Source organism: Sminthopsis crassicaudata, chromosome 4 (genome assembly GCF_048593235.1).
Source record: "Sminthopsis crassicaudata isolate SCR6 chromosome 4, ASM4859323v1, whole genome shotgun sequence".
Lineage (NCBI taxonomy): Eukaryota > Metazoa > Chordata > Mammalia > Dasyuromorphia > Dasyuridae > Sminthopsis > Sminthopsis crassicaudata.
Genome location: NC_133620.1, coordinates 14,969,588 through 14,995,641, shown reverse-complemented (window position 1 = coordinate 14,995,641; position 26,054 = coordinate 14,969,588). Strand labels below are relative to the sequence as shown.

The 26,054-nt window shown below is 44.4% G+C and overlaps 1 protein-coding gene and 1 long non-coding RNA gene across 4 annotated transcripts in view; one reads left to right on the top strand and one right to left on the bottom strand.

Moving 5' to 3' along the window:
- Nucleotides 1–20,540, bottom strand: part of LOC141541557 (uncharacterized) — a 148,985-nt gene extending 128,445 nt beyond the window's left edge. Inside the window, exon 1 of the long non-coding RNA XR_012481836.1 lies at nucleotides 20,160–20,540. This is a non-coding gene — a long non-coding RNA (uncharacterized LOC141541557). The remainder of the gene's footprint in view (nucleotides 1–20,159) is intronic.
- The window catches only part of NFIA (nuclear factor I A), a 672,686-nt gene that overhangs the window by 204,983 nt on the left and 441,649 nt on the right, over nucleotides 1–26,054 (top strand). The window lies entirely within an intron of this gene.

Here is a 26,054-nt window from a genome sequence, read left to right as displayed (position 1 = left end):
CCGGGAGGGGGGGGGGCGAAGGGAGCAGATCCCAGCCGGGGGCTCTCCTGTTCTCTGAGAAAGAAGGGAAGAGATCCAAAGGCGGAGGTTTGAGAGCAGGAGACACACACACACACACAGACACACACACAGACAGACACACAGCCAGCCAGACAGACAGACACACAGACAGACAGACGTCCCATTCCGGGGCTCGCGCCCTTCTCGCAACCAAAAGCATCTCTGTAAAGGAGACAAGCCCAGGGATTTACTGCAGAGATCGCCCAGACAGACCTGCGGATCTTAGACTCAGGACTGGGAGGGACTTCAGACGTCACCCGGACCCACCGTTTAGTTTGACAGATTAGGAAACTGAGGCTGCGCACACACAAGCACTGGAGGAGGTGTAACAGAGACTCGCAGACGTGCTCTCTCGCTGCCTCTGTCTCGGGGACACACACACCTGCCCCGCCCCCCCACCCACCGTGCCCTGCACTTGGGCAATTTCGATAAAATTGGGGGGCGGGGGCGACTTTGGGGAGAAGCCTCGGTGGGCCGTGGCGCGCGCACACTAACGACTTTGTTTTATCGGGGGCCGGGACGCGTCGGGGCCGCGGGGGGGGTCAGCCCGGGCGGGTGGGGCCGGGCTGAAATGTGACCCGACCCAGGCCGGGCGGCCCGGTTTCCTCCGAGAAGTTCGGAGGGGCTGCAGTTGAACTTGAGCCACGCCCGGCCCCTTTCCCCGGGGAACGTTCCATTCCTCGCTCGCCCCTCCCCCTTCTCTTTTCCCTACTCCCCCCTCCTTCTCCCACTCATGGCTTCACCCTCAAGTCCTCCAGCCTTCTTCCCCCTCCCCCCCCCCTCCGTGCTTAAATTGAAACACCCCCTTAGGCGCGCACCACCGGCTCCCTCCCCCACACTGCCTTCCCCCTGTTGTTCAGTCCTTTTCCGGTTGAATCTAGCTCTACGTGAGGTTAGGGTTTTTGCTTTATTTATTTATTTTAAACAAAAGTATTGGAGTGGTTTGCCATTTCCTTCTCAAGATCATTTTACAGATGAGGAAACTGAGGCAAACAGGATGAAGTGACTTGCCCAGGGACACACTAATAAGCGTCTGAGGCCGGATTTGAACTGAGGAAAATAAGTCACCTGACTTCAGGCCAGTGCTGCCCACTCAACCCCCTGAGAGGCAGGTCCCCTGCCCTACCTACCAGTGTTCCCTCTCAGGCCCAGCTGGAGGCCCATGGGCCAGACACCTCTTGTCCTTAGGAAGGGAGAAGGTTTAGGAGGCTGCAAGAAGTGTGCCAGGAAGGCCTCCTTCTCCCCTCCCTTTGTCCTCTGGATTAGTGTGGCTTTTATATTTGGGCCTCAACATAATAGAGTTGGAAGGGACAGAGATCTGCCCATTTTATGGAAGAGGAAAACTTCATCCCCCAGAGATTCAGTGATTTCTGGAATGTCACCCAGGAATGAATGGCAGAGAAGGAACCCAGACTTTTGCCTGCAAACTCAACTCTTTCCACTTCGGGTAGAGTAAGGGGCCCAGCTGAAGTAGTGTGAGGGGCCCACCTGAGGTTGAATGAGGGGTCCAGCTGAGGTAGAGTAAGGGGCCCAGCTGAGGGAAAGTGAGGGGTCCACCTGAGGTTGAGTGAGGGGTCCAGCTGAAGTAAAGTAAGGGGTCCAGCTGAGGTTGAGTAAGGGGCCCAGCTGAGGGAAAGTGAGGGGTCCACCTGAGGTTGAGTGAGGGGTCCAGCTGAAGTAAAGTAAGGGGTCCAGCTGAGGTTGAGTAAGGGGCCCAGCTGAGGTAGAGAGAGGCCAAAAGTAAACCCAAACCTGGGTTAGACTCCTTTTCAAGAGGAAAGCAATGAAGGCCCATTGGTTAACTTTTTCTTCACGGCTTCTTTCATCTTGCATGCATTCATCTTGTGTTTGCTGAACTCTCCTGGGCGAAGTCCTAGAGGCAGCTGATAAAGGTAGCAAAAAAAAAACCCCACCAGACCGAGAATCAGAAATCCCCATCTGACTCTGGACAAGCCCATTCGGCTCCTTCAGGCTCAGTTTCCTCATCTGTAAATTGGAATGATTTCCAACCAGCTGCTTCAAAGAGTGGTGTGTGGAAAGAGCTTTAGAAATAAAGCTTTAAATCTTTACAAATGTGACTTGTTATTATGATTCATCATTTAGAGGAGTCATAAAATTATGGAAAGAGATTGGTTCCTGCCTGGAATTAGAATCCCCTACTTACTAACCCCTAACTGACCTGGCAGTGGAGCTTCCATGGGCCTCAACTTTCTCCTCTGGAGAATAAAGACCTTAGATTCAGTGGCTCTGAGATCAGTCTGGGTTCTAGATCTGTGGACCTCTGAACACCCCATGAAGGGCAGGGTCAATGGGCATCTCCCAGATTCCAATAAAATGAATATATATGAAAGGACTGATTGGACTTCAGATGTGACATAGAATAAGATTAAAGGCCAAGAGAAGAGCACAACCTAGCCAAGTGAAGGATGGAAGAATTGCCAGGTTTGGAGGCAGCTGATGGAGGTCTGAATCCCAGCTCTGCCATCTTTGTTACCTTAGGCAAGTCACCGCTGAATCTCTGTAGGCTAGGTTTGATGACTGTAGTTGGAATCTCCTTGAAAGTGTGTGTATACGTGTGACAGTGACAAACACAGAGATATAGAGAGAAAAAATGGAGGGAGATGGAGAAAAAGAAGGAGAGAGAAAAGGGAAAAAGAGAAGGAGGAAGAGGCAGAGGAGGAGAAAAAGAGAAGGAGGAAGATAAAGAGGAGGAGAAGAAATCATGAGAAAGATGAGAGGAGAAGGAGGAGAAATTATGAGAAAGAGAAGAGAGGAGGAGAAGAAATCATGAGAAAGAGAAGAGAGAAGGAGGAGAAGAAATCATGAGAAAGAGAAGAGAGGAAGAGAAGGAGAAGAAATCATGAGAAAGAGAAGAGAGGAGGAGGAGAAGAAATCATGAGAAAGAGAAGAGAGGAAGAGGAGAAGAAATCATGAGAAAGAGAAGAGAGGAGGAGGAGAAGAAATCATGAGAAAGAGAAGAGAGGAAGAGAAGGAGAAGAAATCATGAGAAAGAGAAGAGAGGAGGAGGAGAAGAAATCATGAGAAAGAGAAGAGAGGAAGAGAAGGAGAAGAAATCATGAGAAAGAGAAGAGAGGAGGAGGAGAAGAAATCATGAGAAAGAGAAGAGAGGAAGAGAAGGAGAAGAAATCATGAGAAAGAGAAGAGAGGAGGAGAAGAAGAAATCATGAGAAAGAGAAGAGAGGAAGAGAAGGAGAAGAAATCATGAGAAAGAGAAGAGAGGAAGAGAAGAAGAAGAAATCATGAGAAAGAGAAGAGAGGAGGAGGAGAAGAAATCATGAGAAAGAAGAGGAGGAGAAGAAATCATGAGAAAGAGAAGAGAGGAGGAGGAAGAGAGGATCAAGGCGTTGAACATGAGCCCAAAGAACAGTGGGGTACAAAGGAAATACGTATGGATTTGGCACCAGAAGAGCTGGGTCCAGGTTCTAGCTCGATTACTTCTTAGTTCCACATCCTTGGACAAATTCTTATCCCTTTCCTCTTCTGTGAAATGAGGAGGCTGGGCCGGCAGAGGCTGGACACACTTCATGCCCCTTCCAGTTAAAGGCCCATGTTTTGACTAGAAGGAAGAGCTTGGGGGCAGTGGGAGAAATAGCACTGGCTAACTCTGGAGCCAGGAATGTGCAGAGCCTGATTTGGGGAAATGGGGCAAGATGGAACTGACTCAGAGAGCAGAGCTCATCTTAGGGCAGATTAAAGAGAGCTTTAAAGGTCAAGATGAGGAGTTTGGGCTCAATCCTGCAGACTGGGTCTTGTTTCAGCCAATCAGTCCCGGGAATTCCCGAGTTCTTAGCAGTCACCTCTGGGACTTCTGGAAGGAAGCTGTGGTTCTGGCAAACATGCTTAATTGGGGTCAGTCCCGTCACCTCCAGCTTCTCTCTACATCAGAAGCAGGGCCTGAGGTTCTCAGGTGTGAAAAGGCAACCAGAAAGACCCAACAACTGGCAGATGCTTCCAAAACACAGACTTTGACACCCCCGGCTCCTAGAAATTGAATCACTGAACAGTGGCCCCCGGACGGTCCACCTAGGCCAGTAACTCCTTGTATGGGGTTGTCAGGCCCCTGCCAGGGGTTACTGCTAAAAGCTTTGGCTACCAGCAGCAGCAGCTCAGCTCTGTCATAATCCAGCCCCTCTTCTGCCTGAGTCCGGGGTTGCTCACAACTGACCTTTGATCTACAGCTGTCTTGGGGGGTTGCCCACATTCCAGAGCCTCCTCCAGATGTCAGAGGCTGGAACTCGTTTGGAGAGTCTTGATTTTGTATTACAGAGCAGATAATAGGTAATTAAAGAGGCCTGCAAAGTTTTCTGGGGACTAGAGGGCTTGCTTGTCAGGTCTACATTAGCTACTAAACCCTGGGATAGAGTAAAAAGGGTTTTTTGGACTGAGGAGAAATAATCGAGTTCTCCAGATGTTTCTACGGGTACTGTTTATATTACCATTAACAATAATAGCTGACATTTATATAACTCTTTATTTGCAAAATGCTTTACAGCCATTATTTCAATCGGCCCTCACAACAATCTTGTGAGGTAAGGGACGAGGAAGGAAATGAACATTTATTAAGTACCTACTGTATGCCAGGAACTTTCCAAATATTATTTCATTTGATTTGCACAAAACGACCCCTGTGAGATAGTTGCTATTCTTATCCCTATGCAGTTCAAGAACCTGAGGCAGAAAGACTTGCCCAGAGTCACATAGCTAGTGAATACCTGATTCTAGATTGGAGCTTCCCAGAACTCTGAACATTGTCCCACCTGCTGTCTGCTCTTATCATTACATTTGATAGATAAGGAAACTAAGATTTACTAATGTTAGATGACCCAGGATCCTACAACAAGTGTCAGAAAAGAATTGAACTCAGGCCTTTTCAGTCAAGTAATCCTTCTTGTTAACAACAAACAAATCCCGTTTCTTTCAACTTTTGGCATTTCTAAACACTCATCATCTTTTAAGCCTCACAACCATATTATAGGTACTAGCATCCCCATTTTAAAGATGAGGAAAGTGAGACCAAAAGACTTATAACTCTTTGCCCAAGCTCACTTAGTTAAGGACAGGATTCTAATGGAGGTTTTCCCAACTCCAAATTTTCTGTGTCATACACACACATACACACACACACACACACACATATACACACATACACACACATACATAAACACACACACACACACACACACACTCCTACACCTGAACTTTTCATGGTACCTGCCATTTAGTAGGCTCTTAAACAATTGTTGACTGATTGAATGACTGATGGAGTAGGTAGAGCAATGTGAGTAAAGCAGCTATTGTATTGACTTTGTAACTGTCTGTAAGAAATGGAACCCCAGACTATGATTTCTCAGCCTTCCAATCACCCTATCCCCATCCGCGCTCCTTGGCACTCAGGAGATTTCAAATAAATGCAGTTGAGGATGACGGCATGAATGACAAACTGAAATTCTTGTAATCGTGTTTCTGTAAGTGGACCAGGTAAACATGGCATTGGTGGGTCAGCGGACTAGCTAAGATGTAGCATTTGTGGCCAGGGTGCTTGGTGCAAAGAACTAGGCGATGAAGAAGCTTAGGGGTGAATGGGAGGGGGGAGCTGGAACCAGATGGCCAGAAGCTTTGATTAAGAATTTAGATGTTAGATTCCCTGACTTTGTCTCTCCACTGTACCTCCCTCCAATGGCCGAACTCCAGCATCCGTCTCCAGCCCTGCACTCCAAATGCCTACTCCAGGGCTCCTAGGTTTATAATCAGTGGGCATTTTCTATATCCTTACCAGATCCAATCCCAGCTCTGCCATCTCTAGCTAGTGCCATCCTTCGGCATGAATGCCCATCCACCCTGTCACCCTTAGCTCCCTGCCAGATCTGGCTCTGCAAACAGCAATCCAACCAGCATCAGCGAAACACTCTCTGATATGAGTTGTCTTTCCCAATTTGAAAGAGAAATTCCTTGAACCAGGGACTGTCTGCTGCTATTTGTTTTCCCAGGTGCATTGGATGGACCTGGGTTCAAATGCAGCCTCATTACTACACGTATGATCCTCAACTATAAAATGGAGATGGGATGATAATAGCACCTATTTCACAGGGTCAAATAAGATAATATTTGTAAAGCATTTAGTATAGTAATTAGCACATAATAGGTGCTTTATTAATACATGTTTTCTTCCTATTTAGCACAGTGTCTTAGCACAGGCTATAAGAACTACTTAATAAATATTTTTCATCAGCATAAGCATCTAGCAAAAGGCCAAGTACCATCTTTTTTTGTTTTCTTTTTTTACTGGATCCATGATTTCATTCTTGTGAAGAGCTCCTAGTAGTGTCACTCACAGAGAATTACCTGAGCCACTCATTAAGAGGGCCAGTATGTCCAAAGCAAGAACTTGAGCTGCATCTTCCTGATTCTAAGACCAGCCCTCTGGGGCAGCTGGTAGTGGATAGAGTGTTGGCCCTAAAGACAAGAGAAATTGAGTTCAAATCCAACTTCAGATACTAGTTATGGGACCCTGTACAAGTCACTGAACCCCAATTGCCTACCAAAAGAAAGAAATAAAGCCATCCCTCTATCCACTCACCATGATGCTTCTTTCTCTTACCCATAGTAGAGTTTTAATAAATATTTCTAGAATTGAATTCTGCCAATTAATCAATGGACTCTATAGGCTCTGTGTGAGCCACTGAGAATGCAAAAACAAAAATGGCATAGCTTCTGCCCTCAAAGAGCTTCTACTCTAGAGGGAAGGAGAATATAATATATGAATATATAAAAATGAATACATGTTAATGGGAAGGAATGAGTACTAGTGTTTAAGGGAATCAGGAAGGACCTCATCGAGGAGAAAGTAGTACCAAAGAGCTGAGCTTTGGAAGAAACTAGGATTTATTTATTTGTTTGAATCAAACTTCTAAAGGTCAGGAACTCTACCTTCAACTTTTTTCATAGCAACAAGCACAATACACAACATATAGTATTTACTTCACAAATGTTGGGTTTATTACTCATCCCCTCCAAACCGTTGGGATTAAGAACACCTTCCTAATTACCCAGCTGCTCCTCAACCTGAGCACAGTGCTAAAGGCCAATTCCTTCATCAGCAAAGCTATTATCTATTATATATATTATATAGCTATATAGCATATTTATTTATTGTTATATTATATTTTTATTTTATTTTTATATTATTATATTATATGTTATATCTATTATATATCATGTTATTATATAATCTATTATATATATTTTATCTGTATCTATTAAATCACCTATTATATTATTATATTATATATTAGATCTATATCTATTATATATTATGTTATATTATCTATTATCTATTATATATCTATATATTATATATATTCTATCTACATCTATTATATATTATATTTATTATATCTATGATAGTGAAATTTTGTTATTGAGAATATATAGCTACAAATCACACAGCCTCTGGAGGCTGGAAGTAGAAACAGAATTGATAAGTACCCTCCATCACAAATTCGCAAATACTTCCTCCAATTTCGTTGCCATCTTGTACAGAAAGCTTCTCCATATCTCTTAAGTTGTTGCTGTCTTTTCCCTCCTCAGATCATCTGGCATTTATTTATCATTTACTTTTTATTATGTGTGTACTTCTATTCCCCAATACAAGGTAAACTACTTGAAGGGAAGACCCAATTTTTCCTTTTATGTTTGTAACAAGCTTCTAGCCCAGAGCCTGGCACTTAGTAGATTCTTGTGGGATTGAAAAGAGTGGACATTAATTGAATGCAGTAAAGCAGGGAGCTTAACCTGGTGTCAATCAGTCAATAAACAGTTTTTAAGCAATTAGGTGGTGAAATGGTTGGATCACTGGGCTTGGAATCAGGAAGATTCATCTTCATAAACACAAATCAAGCCTCTGACACTGACACTGGGCAAGTCAGTTCACCCTGTTTGCCTCAGTTTCCTCATCTGGAAAATGAGCTGGAGAAGGAAATGGCAAAACATTATCTTTGCCAAGAAAATCCCAAATAGGATCATAGAGAGTCAAACTGAAATGACTGAACAAACATGTGCCAGACTTACTTAAGTGTTAGAGTTATAAAGAAAGACCAAAAATTTTTTTTATTTTCTTTGAAATTTTTCTTTTGATTTTTTTATTTTAACATAAATATTTATTTATTAATATTATTTTGGTTAATTTCTAACCAAAAAATATTATTTCCTTCCATTTTGAATGTAGGTAATTTAACATTATTCTCAGAAGGGATCCAGAGTCTGTCAGTGGAGTCTATGACACACAAAAAAGCTAAGAGGGTTTCTTTTCCATATTTTCATGCAGTTCATAGTCCAACCCCATATCTTTTCTCCTTAGAACTTTTGGGTCTTTTAATGTTGTGGGGGTTTGTGTTTTGGAAGAGAAATAAGTAGGGAATTGACGGCTGGGTCAAGAGACCGGTGGACTTGGACCTTGATTTTGCCAATCTCTCCATCTTAAAAGACAGATTCCTTGAGTATTCATGGTCAAAAAAGTCATCATTTGATAGCTTCTCCTTTCATCAAAAACAGGAATTGCTGCTATGATTTTATTGGTATGAAGGATTCTTGGGTAAGGAAATTCCCTCTACTGATACAAGGCTGTATCTGGTCTCAATTTATAGCCCATGAAGTTGTGTAAGGCACAAGGGGAAGGGACTAGTCATCTAGCCAGGACTTCCTAACTCTGAGGTCAAGTCTCTACCTACTGCACCACACTGCCTCTATTATTACTTTGTCAATTTACTATCATAAGCAAGAGAAGGACTTAGGCTGGGAAAGTTGTCTGACGCAATCTAAAGATCACAAGAGTCAAGAAAACTGGATTAATTGTCCTGGCTCTGCCCCTCACTAGCTATGAAACCAGGGCAAGCTACTCAGTGATTCTGAATTTTCCTTTGCCCATCTATAAAAAGAGGGAGTTGAACGGGAGGCTCTCTGAGCTCTAGAATGATTCTAATTATCGGACATGGAGAGACAGAGCTACTAAAAGAGATGGGGAGGAAGAGAAGGAAAAGGACTCATGCTTCCCAGTGAAAATTCACCATCTCCCATGGGTAAAAGAATTGTCTGTTTCTCCCCTACTTGTCCTCCCTGATGGAAAATAGGTTTGTAGGACTCTGAATAAAAAAATTAATTATCAACCTCCCCTTCCCTCCCCACCTCACAGTCATTCAGCTCTAAATCCTGATCAGAAACCCAATGCTCCCAAATTTTTCTTGGCTCAAATTAGATAATGGCTGTAAAACACTTAGAAAACTCTAAGATATTGTGATTTCTTTCTCTATTTTTGATTACATTTTTTAAAAATAAAAACAGCACTGAACATCAAAACAACCAACAAAGCTTGCTTAGTTATTATTTACCCTAATAGTCATTATTTTCCATATATAAAAGAGCACAATTGTTCAATTCTTTCCTCTAAGCGGGAAGGTGTTCTCAACAAAGGGTCCATGAACTTCTTGGGCTTTTTAAATATTTTGCAAATGATATTTTAACAAAATGGCTTGTAAGATCCTAGGTATTTTCCTCAATTCAATTAAAATACAATTCTAAGAAAGAGTCCATAGAGTTCCCTAGATGTCTAGAGCGGTCCACAGCACACAAAAAAGTGAAGAAGCCCTGACCTAATGCATCTTTGGTATTCTTTCTTTGTCCCTTCATGCTTATTCACTTTTTCCATCTCCACAAAGTGAGTATATCCTCTACTCTTCTGGCTCTGCTTCCCTTCCCCTGTCTCCCCACAATTTCAAAAAAGAATTTCCAAATTTCTTTGTGTTTTTTTGAGCCCTAATATAAATGAAACAAAATAACTAAGAGCAGCTAGTAAGTAGAGGTCCTTAAAATCAATGATACTTTCCTAATTTATCAATTCTATAAAAATGTCTGAGAGTCGCCTATAGCCAGGGATGTGCTCACTCTGAAAATGCTCCCTTGGAAAAAGTTGAACCAGCTTCAAGCCCCAAAAATCCATTGCTAAATTTTCAGAGGGAGCATTTATACCTTAGATATTGGCAAACACTATAAGACAGGGCTTGATTTATTATTTTGTTGGTTATTTTGTTCAAGGAAGGAATAAATGAATGAATTTGTGTGTCTGTGTCTCTGTCTCTGTCTCTCTGTATGTGTCTGTGTGTCTATGTGTATGTGTCTGTCTCTCTTTCTCCTTTTACAATCTGATGAATGTTGCAGAGCCCTTCTCAATAATGCCTTGTCTACTTTCACAAGGGAAGGAAATGCTAATTTTCAGTTTGAGGTTAGGGAAAATAAAGATATTGTTTTGTTTTTTTTTCTTATCCTAATTCAGGAACCTTCAAATCTGCCCATGAACCTATGGACCACACATCAAGAGTCCATGCCTTATTCAATCCAATTCATTAAGTATTCACTAAGTACCTACTATGTGCAAGGTATTGTGCTGGGTGCTAGGGACTCAAGGGCAAAAATAAAAACCTTTGCCTGAATAGAGCTTCAGTTCTCTTGGGAGAGACATCAAGTAAACACAAGAATAAAAACAAAATAATTTAAGGAGGAAGCAAACTCATACTTAGAGGAATGAGGAAAGTCTTTCTATGAGAAGAGGCTCTTGACCTGTCCATTGAAGGAAGAGGCTAAGGATTCAGAGAAGAGGCAGGAAGGAGGGAATGAGGATCAAACAGAGAAGGTTGGCTAGATGAAGGGAAGAAATAACAAATCAGTCTGGAAAGGTTGGCTGAAAAAAATCAATAGGGTATCAGAGAAGTCACCAAATGTTACAGAATAGGGTACGTGGTCCGATCTGGCTTCAGAAAGATTACTTTGACACCTATAGGACACCTATGGGGAGGGTCAATTGGTAAGGGAGAAGAATGGAAGTAGAAAGATGAAGTGAAAGACTTTTGCAGTAGTCTGGGGAGGTGATGAGGGCTAGAGCTAAGCAGGTGGCCCTGATTGTGGAGAAAAGGGAAAGAAAGCAGCAAGAAAAATGGGTCTGGAATGAACAGGATTTGGTAACTGATTTGGATTCTCATATCAATGTTCCCAGGTAAACAAGAGTGAATATTATCCCCATTTTGCAGAAAAGGAAATTGACTCTCTGAAGAGTTAAGACCATGTATTAAATATATATGAAAGTCCCTATTATGTGCAAGCCACATTTAGTCAATGTATCACTGTGGACAGATGATGATACAATTCAACTAACCTCATCTAAGTCTCAGTTTCCTTATTTGTAAAAATGGAATAATTTCACCTGTAGGGCCTTCCCCATTACATTGTAAGGCTCAAGGAGGATTGTGGACAGAAAGTGCTTGGCAAAGCTGAAAGTCAATTCCAAGACCATCCATATATAACAACTACTATTTTATAATTATTGCTGGCAGAACTGGGACAAACCAAGGCTTCTCGCTCCAGATCCAGTGGTCTGTTCATTTATTTCAAAGCCCAACCAATGTTTTCAGAAACCAGATCTTGTCAACCCAAATCCCATACAGTCAGAGGAACCAGAGGAACCAGAGGAGGGAGGAACCTTAGAACTCATGTGGTCAGACCCCCTTCGTTTACAAATGAGGAAATGGGTGGAAAGGGTTAAGCAACTTGTCCCAACATGAATTAAAAGGTAGAAGAACTAGGATTTTCACTTACATCTCCTGGCTCCAAATCCAGACTGCTTCCCGATGCACCACACACACACACACACACACACACACACACACACACACACACACAGTCTCTCTGTCTTTGTCTCTGTCTCTCTCCTTTTCTCTCATCTTTCCTCCTCCTCCCCTCCCCCTTCACACACACACACACACACACACACACACACACACACACACCCCTCCCCCTCAACCTCAAGATCCCAGCTGCAGCCATCAGGCCCTGTTCTCCAGGCAGAAACAGAAGCCACAGGCTTAGGGAAAACCACCGGGCACCAGTCCAGTTCTGAAACCCGGCCCTTAAGGCAAAGAAAAGAGGTGCCTTTCTCTGGGATGCTACCTGAAGTCTGTCTGTAGGTGGCGCCCTGGTTCATTCACTGCAACAAGATCAGCCGGGGGCCGTTGCTTGGCTCAGAATGGAGCTCTCTATTCAGCCTGGTTAGCTTGGTCCTTCCTTTCTTCCTTCCTTCCTTCCTCCTTCTCTCCCTTCCTCCTTGCCTCCCTCTTTCCATTCCTCCCTTCCTTTTCCCCTCCCTTTCTCTCTTCCTTCCTCCCTCCCTCCCTTCTTCCCTCCTTCATTCCTTTCTTCCTTCCTTCTTGGAGCCCAAACATCTGGAAGATCATTAAAGGAATCAATCCTATCAGGTCCCCTGTTCCCCAACCCCAAGGGGAAGATGCTTCTGAAGGGGAACAAGAATGTTCTGGGTAGATAGACAAGGGAGAAAACTGCTTCAAATCCTGACTTTCGTAATGATTGGACCCATGCATCTCTGGGAAAGTCACTCATTCTCTTAGGGCCTCAGTTTTCTCAACTGTAAAATGAAGAGACAAAGCTGTCTCCAAGTATTCAATGATCTCTAAACTAATGAGGCAAACATCAGCAAGAACTTCCTAATTATTAGGGATGCTTAATTATTAACCTACCAATTTAATTTTAACCTACCAAAAACTGTTATTGATATAACTGATTGTTCAAAGCAGGCTTCCCTATCAGTCCTCTATATAGCTACCATTTTCTTTAGTTTTGAGGTTGAGATCTCACTATATACATTTGATCTTCACAGCGAGGGAATATGTGCTATTAATCTCCCCATTTTATAGATGAGAAAAGTGAGGCAGACAGAGGTTACTTCATTTGCCCAGGATCACATAGCAATTTGTATTTCTTCCTCTATCAGACTGTAAGTTTCTTAACTGCTGGTATTGATTTTTATGTTTGCATTTCCAGTACCTGGTACAGTGCCTAGAATATGGTAAATACTTTTGACATTCATATGTAAGGTTTATAAAACTCTTTAGAAACATTCTTTTACTTGAGCCTTGCAATAATCCAGAACTAGAGATATTATTGAGTCCCATGTTACATAAAGCTGGATCTCATAAGCTTGTATCAGAGTAAACATTTGCCTGTCATATCGAAGACTCAGGTTGAGCTAATGGGTCACTAAAGTTCCTTCCAGCTATAAATTATAAAACCTTTTTTCAAAAGTAGAAGCTGAAAAGCAACTATAGGGTGTTATTAGACATGACAAGGAAAAGGAAAGAAGCCACTTGCAGGACAAGAAGAGAATGTTGGGAGGGAATTGGGCTGTAGCCCTCATTTGAACCCTTAGTTCTGCTCCTCTTACTCTTCTTTTGAACCCAAGCACAGTCTCAGGCCCAATCTCCTCAGCCCCAATCCCAGGCCCTAACACACACACACACACACACACACACACACACACACACACACACACACAAACAAACAAACAAAAACAGAAAGCTCTGGGATAGCCTCCCCTGAGGGTCCCTTTCACCTGACACTCCAACCAACAGAGAAGGAAAAGAGAGACTATATTAGCTATTCCCAGAGCCAAAGTGTGACATGAATTGGTTTCAAGTCTTACCCATGACATACACTAGCAGCATGATCCTGGACAAGTCATTACCATGCTTTAGGCCATTATGAACCGAAGAACAGGTGCTTATCTGTGTTAGCAGAGAGGCATATTTTAATAGGAATATCCTGATCCTATAAAATCATGGGTCTAGATAACCATGCATACAAATATTTATAAATAACAGCGAACATATAATGACTGCTTTAAGTTTTATGAAATGCTTTTCATACATCATTTCATACAGTATCCTTTTTTTTTTTTTTTTTTTTTTTTTTTTTTGGTAGTGTCAGAGATAAAACAAATTGCAAGCTTTCACTCAAACCCAGTCAACAGAGGAAGGCTTGGGGGAAGAGAAGACAAGAAAGAAGGAACTAGTTTATTTGACACTTTATTGCCCCAGATTCGGAGAAGTAACGATGAAAGGAACAGTGTTTTTGTCGGGTCAGGAGAGGGCTGGGGAGGGAGGAACAGAGCTGGGTAGTTTGGTTCCTAATGCTGCAGGAAAATTGGCAGTCGGGCTTCGCCTGGGATTCCAGGTGTGTGTCGGTCAGTGTCGGGAATTCAGGAAAACCTGAGCCCATCGTTCTGCTTCTCTTTCCCTGCAGAAGGAGCAGCTCATGGCGGGTTGGAAGGACCTCCATAACCAGAGATTTTTATTCTAGGATCGTTACTAAAAATCCCCTTTCGACTTTCTGGTAGTAAGGTAAAAGAAATGGGGAAATTCAGAAGCTTCAAGTGCTTTTAAGGGAGAGAATTCATTTCGAAATCTTTCCTTTAGAGATAATCTCTTCTATACTGCGTCTTATCCAGCTGGGGAATCTGGTCCACAACATTTTCTTTCTTCTTTTTTTTTTTTTTTTTTTTTTTTTCACAACATTTTCATCTGTATGTTTGGAGAGGTGGAAATTGTCATGGATGAAACTGACTGACAGCAGTTCAAGAGAACTCTAGCCGGCGTCTCACTTAAAAAAAAAAAAATAATAATAATAATAAAACGCCGGGAAGTTCAAGTTGTCCCTGGTCCCTAAAGGCACTAAAATGTCCCAAAGTTCATGGCGTAGAGGCAAAGCTGCTCGCGAAGTTCAGTGTGTTTTCTTTGAAAAACAAAAACAAAACTCTTGGAATGAAAGCTTTTAGTCCATTTCAAGAGAGTGTGTTACGGTTTCCAGCGAGCAGAGCGCTGGGAACAGCTGCGGAGGCAGGAAGAGCCGGGCGCGGGATGGCCCAACTCGATTTATTTCGTCCTCGGTGATCTACATCCACTGGCATCTTGGGGGAGCATTCTAGGCAAGTGAAAGTGAGGCTGTTACCTCCCCTTCTGAAGGGGGGAAAAAAGAGACCTGTAGGGGAGAAGGAAATTAACCGACTGTTAACTTTTTTTTTTTTTTTTTTTTTTTTTCCTTCATAAGGCCTCAATATAATCCCTTAATGCACAGGGAAGGAAGGATCGGGTCAGCTAAGTCCCCAAACGCCCATTTCTTCAGATTGCTTGAAACTGTCTCAAAGTGGGGATTTTTTTTTAAGGGTCACACAGTCTCTCGAAAAAGTTCTAACTCGCTTTAAAGGCACCCGACGGACAAGGGGTGACGTCCTCAGCCTTCCAAGAACTTTCTTTGCTCCGGGAGCTGTCTTAGTGGGATAAGCTGGGTTCAAACAGGCAGACTGGGGTGTCTGTGGGCTAAGGAGCCGGGAACCTGCTTTCGGGAGCCTAGTGAGGCCAGAAAGAAAAGGCAGTTGGCATTTGAGTCCGTGAAACATGCCGTGCATTTGCTGCAGCTCGCCCTTTCTTTCTTTTTCCTCCCTTTCTCTTTTCTTTCTTCCTTTTTTTCTTTGTTTTCTTTTTCCAACCTCTCTACTTTTCTTTCTTTCTCTTTGTTTCTTCCTCTTTCCTTCCTCCATTTTTCTCCTGACACTTTCTTTCTTCTTTTCTTTTTTCTTTTTTTTTTTTTTTCTTTTATAAAATAAACTGGAACTGGCATACTGAAGTAATTCCCCTGATGTTAAGCAAAGATAACAGAGCGTGTACATCAATGTTTCCTACATCTATGCGGCTGCTCGGTGCCAGGAAACTATCAGAGTGTGCCGGGGGGAAAGGACGGGATATTCGAGATTCGGCAGCAAAATCAAACCCCTTTCCACACTTCTTTGGGGGGAAAGCACTCGCCGGCCGGCCGCGGGGCTGCTCTCTAACTAACCCTGCAGCGGTTATAAGCCGCAAACTTTAGCAACCGACGAGTACCGGAGCAGGAGAAACTCGAAATAAACTTCTCTGGGGAGAAATGTTAACAAAAGCCGCCATGGTTGTGGGGTGCCCCCAGAAGGGGCAGAAATGTCGGGAGTGCCGAAGGAAGGGGGAGAAAGAGGGCTGCCCCGCTTTCTCAGAGCAAACATTTTAAAGTAGTCTCCAAGTGGGTAAAAAGCCCCGGCTCGGCGGCCGCACTTCTCAGCCCAGAGATCGCTGGGACGCGGGGAGCCGGAGAGCGAGTTCTCTCCGAGTCTCCGCAAACTTCTCCTTACAAACTTTTTTCCCCCGCCGGGGCCACCGACTTTTTGTCTCGCTTTTGGCAGTTTCGGGGCCTTCTGGGGGACTCCCTGAGACCCGTGCGTCAGGGAGGCCGGCGAGCCGCAAAGTAAGCCGGGGCCGTGCTTCCAATGTAACACACAAAACGTAAACAGAAAGCGCTAAAGCTTCAGGTAGCTCGTGGTCCAAATGCAGACCTCGGGGGGAGGATGAGCACAGAATCTGGAAGAATTCTTTCCTTGCTCTTCCCCCTGCGTGTCTGGCCAGAATGGGGACCCACCCGCGACAGTGTTTCTGTACACACTTTCCCCAAATCTGAGGCGAGCCGACCAGCTATTGAGGAAAGGCTTTTTTTTTTTTAACCCCAAAAAATGGTTCTTCGGTGTCAAAGTGTTGCTAGGGGCCCTTCCAGCTTCCCCACCCCCTTCACCCCAGACTATTCCAAAACACGTGTGTGCGCGACTGGTCCTGGAGAAGTCTGCTCTGGCTGCCGAAAAGGGGCGAAAAGTTTGCCTTTCTCCCAGCAACCCTGGAGGTCTGGTGGGCTGTTGTTTTCACAGGCTCTGCCGGCCTCCACTCACCCCGATCCCCCGCTTTCTGCAGCCCCACAATGGCAAAATGTTGTGGTTCAGAAGTTAAAAACGGTAATTCAGTTATTCATTGGAGAGGGACTTTTTATTAAAGCTGGGCCCTTCCTTGAAAGAGGATTTTGGCTCTCCCACGGACCGTAGGGAAGTCACTCTTAGAGGCTCTACCTCTGGGGAAAGTTTCTTAAAATTTGCCATCTATATTGCAATCTCCCGAAGAAGCGAACGCTTTTCTTGAAAGAACCATACTCCCTGTGCAAAAAAATTGGGACTAGAGGACGGTTGAATAGGATCCATGTCACCGAAAGACAGCGGTTTTTCAAACGATCAGATTTTTTAAATATTCATGGGGGTCATAATAATAATCAGACCTACACCGAAAAGACAAAATCCCCCCCAAACTGACTCCCGGCTTTTTACAGGACACCCTGGAAATGAGTTTGGCAAGAAGTTTGCTGAGTTGCTTTAATCACAAATTAATGTTTAGATCTAGGCCCAGTCTTGGCCAAGTTTCCAGGGTTCCAACATGCAGGGGGAGGGGAAAGACACAGGAGGAGGGGATGGGGGAAGGGGAAAAAATTTCTCACTTCACTGGTTGCCATTACTAAGTTGAGAGAGTTAGAGAGAGCCTTTCTTTTAAAGTACACTACTGTGTTGTGTATCTCACCATCTTTTGCTGAAAGAGCATTTGAAGAATTAAGTTTTGCAGCTTTCAAGATGAAAGTAAGAGACAGTGTTTCCTTTTAGCTCTCGTGAGAGGATTTTTCTGGGGAAAGGCATGGGAGGGAAGAGGGGGAATACTCTCTGCATGTTTCCCCACTTGTTTCTGGGCTCTCTCCTCGACTCTCACTTCCTACCAGGGGAATAAATGCTCCCGGTCATTACTTTTAGGATGAAAGCCCCCAGTTCTCATGACCCCCCAGCTCCCCAATCCTTCCCTTTCAAACCACTTTTCTCAAGGGGACCCGATTCACCGAACTCTCCATGTTGGAGTTAAGTTGGGGGGCAGGGCTTGGGGTGAGGAATGGCTGCTGAACTTTCTGTTGCTGTATTTTCTTTTCAAGAAAGCTCCCTTAGTGCACTCACTGAGCTAAGAATGTCTGAGAAATCAGAGGACTAAAAGGGACAAATGAAATCCTCTCCAGACTCTCTCTACAGGAGGTCTCAGGATACCCCCCCCCTACCAAAAAAAAAAAGTACATTAGGATAGTTATTTATTTTTTTAAGGGGAAGGGATGATGTGTAGTGTGGGAGAGGATAGGGAATTTTGGCAGGGAGGAGGGGAAAAAAGGGCTTCCTTATTTCCCATGTCAGTCTCTGTTCTGTTCTGATAACTTCTTCAGAGTTTCAACTTTGGGAAATCATCAGCTGGGAAAGAGGAAGGGTCAATTCCCTTCACATTAAGCTGGTGATGGGGAGGGAGTAATGGCAACCCTGGCTATTTTCGAAGGCTCTCTTTGGGATATCTCATTTCAATATAGCCCGTCCACCCAAAATCAGGAGAGGAAACGGGTCAAGTAGAGCTACAGAGGGCACAGAACTAGTATTCTGGGCTTTATTTTAATACCTGTGCTAATTATATTGACCAAGGGATGATATTTTATTTTGGAAGGATTTAGATCTAAGAAAATTGCCTTCAGGATCCACGCAGGATACTTTAATCAGAGTTGGGCACCAGCATCTGGTGCCATCCAAACAAAACCAACTCAATCTTTGGCCTGCAAGGTTAAGACCATCAGACTTCCCTTTTCTCCTGCCTGGGCCTGGCAGGGGAGAGACCAGTCTGAGATGCACCTGACTGGCAATCCTGATACTTCCACATCCAGTTGAAGGAAGAGAATGCAATTATAATAATTTGTCTAGAATTAAAAAAGAGGAGGAAACAACGAACTAATATTTCCAGGGTTCTAGTATCCAGCATTAAGGAACAGCCCAGTCTCATACTTCTGAAAAAGTACATTGTTCTCCTTAAGCTAGCTCTCCTTCATGCCATCCCATGACTCCTCTCTTCATGGAGTTAGAAAAGAAATCATATGGAAGAGACCCCAGAGGCCTTCTAGTCCAAACTTTTGTAGGTGAAGAAACTGAGACCCAGAGGGAGGAGACTGGAGGAGGGCTTAGCATGTTTCACAAAATCAGACCCTGATTCCCATCCTTTCTTCTTTGAATCATTCCTGACATAAGCTAGAAAATAGTGCGAGGAAGAGGTCTAGAACCAAACAACACTCATGGTGCTTTTAAAGAAAAAGGTGAAGAAGGAAGAAGAAAGGGAATAAATACTTTGTTCAACTGCAATTGTCCGTTCCTTCTCAACTGCAAACGTCCGCATTCTTGTTGAGTTTGATTGGATCCCATAAAACATTAGTTCTGGTTCTAGGGAGTTCTCCCCCCTTCTCCTTTTAGTAGCTGCTGAAGGGGGTCAGCTTGACTGAGTTAGAAAACAGTGTCTGGAATTAATCACCCAGCTGAGAAGGGGATGTGGCCTTTAGAGTCCCATCCTCAAAGCCGGCCCAGAGAAACGGGGAAACACGGCACTCTCAGGCGGCTCAGGTCTGGGGTCAATATGGGACCTGGGGGGGCAGACACCGCAGTGGGTGCCGGTTTGAGCCCTGCTGTTGGAGACTGTCTACACAAACCGGGAAGAGAGCTGCGAAATTAACCGGATTGCCTGGTTCCTTCTCCCTCTGAGAGAGGGGGAGTCCTTTAAGAGCCGGGAGTTCTCAATTTTCTGTTTGTACCCCAAGGCTCAGCACCATGCTCGGCGCCCCGCAAATGCTAAATCAATATTTTCCCATTAATTCATTCCTTCGCCTTTCCTTCCTCAGGGATCAGTTCTCCTCAGGAGCCAGAACCTGGAAGTTTTCAAGTGCACAAGAGCGTTCTAAGTCTCCAGTGCCTGCGCCCCTCCTCGCAGATCCAGAACATTACCTTTAAGGAAGTCGAGTTCCCACCCCTTCCTCCCATCATGTGCTAATCAGATTAGGCGAGCCTCCTCCCCAGATAGCGTTCCACGCGGAATCGCTCGGGCGCTGGCCAATAACCACGCTCCCCGCGGGAACGTTCCCGAGTGCCCCAACCTCCCCGCGCTGAAGTCCCTAAGTTCCGCATCCTAGGGGTGGGGATGTGTATTTCCAGGGAAGGGGAGCTCTAGAACCTCTCCCCAGCCCACATAATGTTCGAGCTGGATGAGACCTGGGAGCTCAAATCCAGCCCGACTCCTCTTTGGGAGGAGAAGGGAAGCGCACCCTAAGGAAAGGAAGTGACTGGCGTAAGGTCACACAGCTGCTCAGAGCGCACCCCAGTCGCCCCGGCCCCCCAGACTCGGTTATTTCGGCCCCGGCTCCTGTCCCGCGGCACGGCGCGGAGACCTTTTTGCCCAAGAACCCAGGCACTCCCTCCATGCTTGGCACACTACACAACAGAGCAGAGGCCTTCTTACTTGCAGCCGTTTCCCCGGGAGCGTCCTCCGAGCGTGTCCTTCCCCCGGCCCACGCGGTGGCCGCGGGCTCGTCTCCACGGGCGTGCGCCCGGCCGAGGGCAGCCCCGCGAAGGAAGGCGCGCGCGGCTCGGGGCTCGGCCCAGTCCCGGCGCCGGGCTTGGTGCGGCGGAGCGCTCGGGCCCAGGCCGGCCTCGCGCCGGCACTTGGCCCGGGACGTGACCGCGCCGCGGTCCCGCTTTGTTCAGACTTTATTTCTCCGCGCTCGCGTCGCCGGCGCGGGTCCCCCGGCCGAGCTGGAGGGTGGGGCGCGGGGCCGGGGTGCCGGCGGGGAGGGTGGGGGCGGGCGGGGGGACGGGGCCCGCTGCCCCCCCTCACCCACGGTAACCGCTGCCGCGGGCGTGTCACGGCCCGGGCGGCTCTGGGGAGGGGGCCGCGCGCGGGGGGGGGCTGCCCGTGTGTGTGTGTGTGAGTGTGGACGCGCGTGTGGACGATTTAAAGTGACAGCGCGAGCGGGCTGACCGAGGCCGGGCCCGGGCCGCTGCTGCGGGCGAGCACTGCGGCAAAAGGGGGGCTCGGCCGCGCGTCGGCCGCGGCGCTGGCGGGGAAGGGCGGGAGCCGGGCCCAGCCTCCATAGCTCTGGAGCCGAGCGCCGCGGCTGGGGGCTGGAGGTGGGGGCTGCGGGAGCGACACGCGGGGTGCCTATTGACTGGCAGCTTTTGGTAACTGCGCTTTTCCTCCCCCGGCTGGACACGAGTGGGCTCGGGGCGTGCAGAATAGAGTGGGGGAGCAGGGAGACCGCGTCATCTGCAAACATTTCATTTGTGACCTTGACCAAAAAAGAAAAAAAAAAAAAAAACACTCGCGAAGAGGGCTACCAGAGGTTTCCCCCGAAGTGCAAAATGATCCTGGGAAGTCTCGAGGCTTCTCTCGCCTCACTCTAGCTCCCCCCCCCCCCGGGGGGGGCGGGGACGGCCCTAGACTGAGCTCTGGGAAGGTCTCTAGCTTTCTGTTATCTGCCTGATCTGGCCATCCCTCGGTCCTGGGGCTCTGCTCTCGCCTCACCTGCCGGGGGCAGCGGAGCTTTGAACAGCAAATAAAATGACTCCCCCACAAATAAACCATTCGTATGCAAAAGCAGGTAGGCGCAGCGGGCCGCAAACCTATGGGGGACCTCGTTCCAGCCCCGGCCTCTGCGGCTGCTGGAGCAGCAGCCTTGTCATTGCAGCAGGCTCCCTGACCTCCCGAGCTCCCGGCGTCCCCGGCCAGGCTGGACCAGTGCGAGGGGGCAGTGGGGCTTCTGGCCAGGGAGCTAAGCAACGTACCCATCCATAGGCTTCTTAATATGTTTGTTTTTTTTAAAAAGTCACTACACCCTCACATCTCACCCTTTATTTACATAATGATAAAAAAAGAAAGGAAGAGAGAGATACACACACTTAGAGGGAGGGAGAGAGAAAGGAAGGAAGGGAGGGAGGGAAAGAGGGAAGGAAGGAAGGAAGGAAGGAAGGAAGGAAGGAAGGAAGGAAGGAAGGAAGGAAGGAAGGAAGGAAGGAAGGAAGGAAGGAAGGAAGGAAGGAAGGAAGGAAGGAAGGAAGGAAGGAAGGAAGGGAGGGAGAGAAGGGAGGGAGGAGGAAAGAGAAAAAGAAATGTTTAAAAGCAAATAAGGAAAACCAATGAAAGCAAGGACAAGGAACGAAAATTGTAAAATGTGAGGAAATTGTAGGCTGGATGTACATAGAATAAAACATCAAGGTTCTGAAGAAGTTAGGAGGATTGAAGATAGAGAAAACTTCCCCATTCTATTTCTTTGTTTAAATAGTACTGACATATTTGGACTAATTTCCTGTATAAGAGTGCTGGACTTGGAGTCAAAAAGAACTGAGTTCCAATCTGGACTCATGTTTATTCACTGTATGACCTACCAGCAAGTCAGTTTCCACATCTATAAAAATCAGGAATGATATGATAACATCTCCCTCCCGGTAGATGGATTATTGGGAGGATAAAATGACATAATATTTATAAATTGCTTTCTATGACTTAAAGCACTATGTAAATCCTAGTTATTATTACTTTCCCAAAGCAGGCTAATCAGAGAGTCTGGCCTTTTCCAATTTCAAAGGATAATTGGGATTGTTGGTAGAAAATTCAAGGAGCTCACAATCCTACATCCAACAGGGCATCCCATCAGCATTGAATAGTACCTCTCTGTCTCTGGAGTAACTTTCCCAGAATTTATTTGTAGCATTGAAAATGTTCACCCTACAGTCAATCACACATGAACAGCTAGAGCTGAGGAAGCCGGCCAGATCTGGGACTTTGTACTTAGTCACACAGAGACAATGATCAAGGACAATTCTAACTTAAGGGAGAAACCCACTTTTAGAGAGATGAGTGGAATCTTTTTAATCTATCTAGTTCACCTTGGAAGGAGGGAGGGGACCTACCATTTGTAAGAAGTTAATTACATAGACAAAGGATGACTGCACTGCAAATGAAATTAAATCATACCTCTACTCAGTTTCAGATAAAAGGTCAGAGGCAGCATTTTGTCAAAAATGTGTCTCTGTTGGAAACATGAACACTAAATCCCAGAGCGGGCAGTAGGGCATGATGGGAAAAGCTGGTGTCTCTCGAATGAGAGGGCCTGTATTCAAATGCTGTCTCTGCCACTTGCTGCTTGTGTGACCTTTGGCTGTCATGTCCAGGCTTCCCTTTCCTCAGCTATAAAAATAATCAAGCTGTACTAGATAATTTCCAAGGAATTCTCTAATTCTATAACATCCTATGTTATACCCCAGCTCCCCCCCGCCCATATTTTCCAGATACCTTAGAACATTGTCCAATTGACTCAGGCAAGACCTCGCCTACTGAATTCCCACAGATCCTATCAGGCTGTGAAGTCTCTGTGGTCATCAGAAGGGAGGAGGGGGGCAGCAGAGCAAATGCTTGGTGTCTGTTGTTCCAGTGATGAGCAGGGAGACTAATAACATTGGCAATGGTCCCTGGTCACCCACTAATTTCTTAATCTTGCCACAATGATTCAGGAAGACTACTTTTAAATCAAAGACAAGGGTGCCCTGGGACTTGAGTGGATAAAGGGAATGATTATATCCATTGGCTAGACCAGAGCCTGAATTTTTGGAAATGTTGAACACAAAGAGCCTACTGGGCTAGAGTGGAGAACAGCTCACTGATTCCTTTGCTTGCTGTGTTCCAAGTCCTTGACGATAGCCGAATGCTATTTTCCAACACGTTTTCCCTTCCCAGGGCCAGCAAATCTAACTTCATGTGTGTATGGGGCAGCTGTTTCAATATTCCAATTTAGAGTCGTAGGGATTTCAAAGTTGATGTGATATGAGAGGGAACAGGTATTTTAGGTTCAACCTTAGAATAGATATAAGTCAGGGTTAGCCCAATCTGTTTTCATAAAGAAAAGGCCTCCTCACAAATTGATCAAGAAAAGCCACTTATTTCTAAAGTAATAATTTTTCTGGGGCATTTTCTTTTCTTCTCAAACTACAGAGATTTAAAGTAAGACATCATTCTAGTTAAGGGGATTGGACTAGATCATTTCTGAGGCTACTCTGGCTTTTTTCAAGTCCCAGCTACAATTCTTCCTTCTATAGCAAGCCTTTCTTCACTTCCTCTTAATTCCAGTGCCTTCCCTCTGTTAAGTATTTCCTATTTATGTCTTATATAGCTTGTTCATCCACATTTATTTGCTTGTGGTCTTCCTCATCAGATGAGGAGCTCCTTGAAAGAAAGAATTCTCTTTTGCTTCTTTTTTGTGTCCAGCATTAAGCATAGCCTGGCACATAATAAGCATGCTTATTGACTGAATGAATGACTATGATGCTTTCCAGTTCTGAAATCCTGAGTGTTCTAAAGCCTTTCCTCATAATGATATTCTATATTCTAAAACCTCTTCCCACTAGAATATTCTTTGTTCTAAAGTCATTGTAACTAGATCATTCCTTGTTTTAAGAAAGGTCTCTTTTAACTACAACATCTTTCTTCCAAGGAAAGTCCCTTCCATTTATGGCATTCTATGTTCCAATACCCTTCCCAACTCTAAGATTTCATTATCTCCTTCTTACTGTCTTTCTCAAATAGAATTTTTAAACCATAAACCAAATGTATATTTACAAATATGTATTTGTAAAAATATTTTACAAATGTACCTTTTATTTCTATATCTAGCAAAATAAATTTCTACCTTAGTAGGGTTTCTGCAAATACATATTTCATCCTGGATTTTAAATCCATCCCCTCCATGGTAGAAGGTGATGGCTTGCTTTAGCTTCATTTACTCCTCTGACCTCAAGGTTTATCATTGCACTCATCAGTGTTCACAGTCTTTCAAAGTGTTTTTCAGTGTTATTGTCATTGTACAACTTATTTTCCCAGTCCTACTCACTTCATTCTATATCAGTTCCATTTTTTTTCTGAGTTTCCTCTAAAACCATCTATTTCATCATTTTTAAAGTACATTTATATTCCATTCTATTCACATAATACAATCTATTTAAACATTGTCCAATAAGTGGACACCCTCATAGTTTCTATTTTGGGGGCTACAATCAACACATCAAATAAAATACAGATAATATTACATCCTAAAACTTAGTTAATATGTGGTTAGTGGGCATTTTTGTTTGGATTAGTGGTCCTGTTTCTATTAAAGCTTGAAGTCTAGGGCAATGAGAGATTTATGTGTCCAAGAACACATAGCCCCCATCACAGTGTCAGAGGACAGCCTTGAACCAATGATCTTCCAGGATTCAAATCTGGGTCTGTCACCACTCTTATATTTTTAAAATAAAATAAAACACAAAAGAAGTCATCTACTGACAGTCAGAGGGACTTGTTTTGAAGACAAAGTCTAATTTGATCATTAACTTCATTTGGCTATTTTGTCTGGTCAGAAATGAGTAGGTGAATTATTTGGTAACATGAATAAACTTGTATTTGCCATAAACATAGTCAAGGATCTCCTGTTTATTATCTCTTGAATTATATCAATTTGAAAAAGAAATATAGAACAACTCCAGGGGCTGTTATGTTCCCAGTGATTTGCTCAGTCACTAATAATGCTTCCCAAGGCTCTACTTTGGACTCACATACCAAACTTCTTGTATCACAGGAAAAGGCAACAAAAACTTGAGCAACTTGTTGGTATTTCAAAATAAGCAAATGTAATTTCTCTCTCCAGGCCCAGGAAGGCTGGCTACTTTTTATATCCTAGTGTATGCTGAAGCTTAGAAGTAATATTCTACAACAAGTAAGCAATTTTTAAAACAAAGACTATGAGCAAATGGAAACTATCAGAGTGAGAGACTAATTCTGCAAACAATACAGGTGCTTGTAAAACTGGAGTTGGTGAGTCATTATTTATGTTCTGATGCTGCCGGGGAGGGAGAAAGGAACTAGAGGAGGGGCTGAGCAAACACTTCAATAACTTTCTAATTAAGAAACATTTAGTTTGGGAAAGAGCTAATTCCATTTGCAACATTGTTATTTACCAGAAAGTCTCTCCCTTTCCTTCACTGGGTTAGGACCCTAAATCATACTTGATCTAAAAGAACGTTTAAATCATTTTTAAATCATTAAAATTCTAGCAACTATATATTGACCTTGAGAAAGACAGACTACATTTTAAGGAGAAAAATAAGCAGCTACTTTTCCTCAGTAACTCAGATATAACTTAAAACAAATTTTTGTTTTTAATTATCAAACTTTTTTTTTTCTTTCACACACCTCCTTGCACTGGTGGGTGAGAGAGGTGGGGAAGATGGATTCAAAACAAACAAACAAACAAAAAACCTTTTCATAAAATTAATTGAACTAAATTTCCAAATGCTCATATCTCCCAAATTGTGCATTTCATTCTGT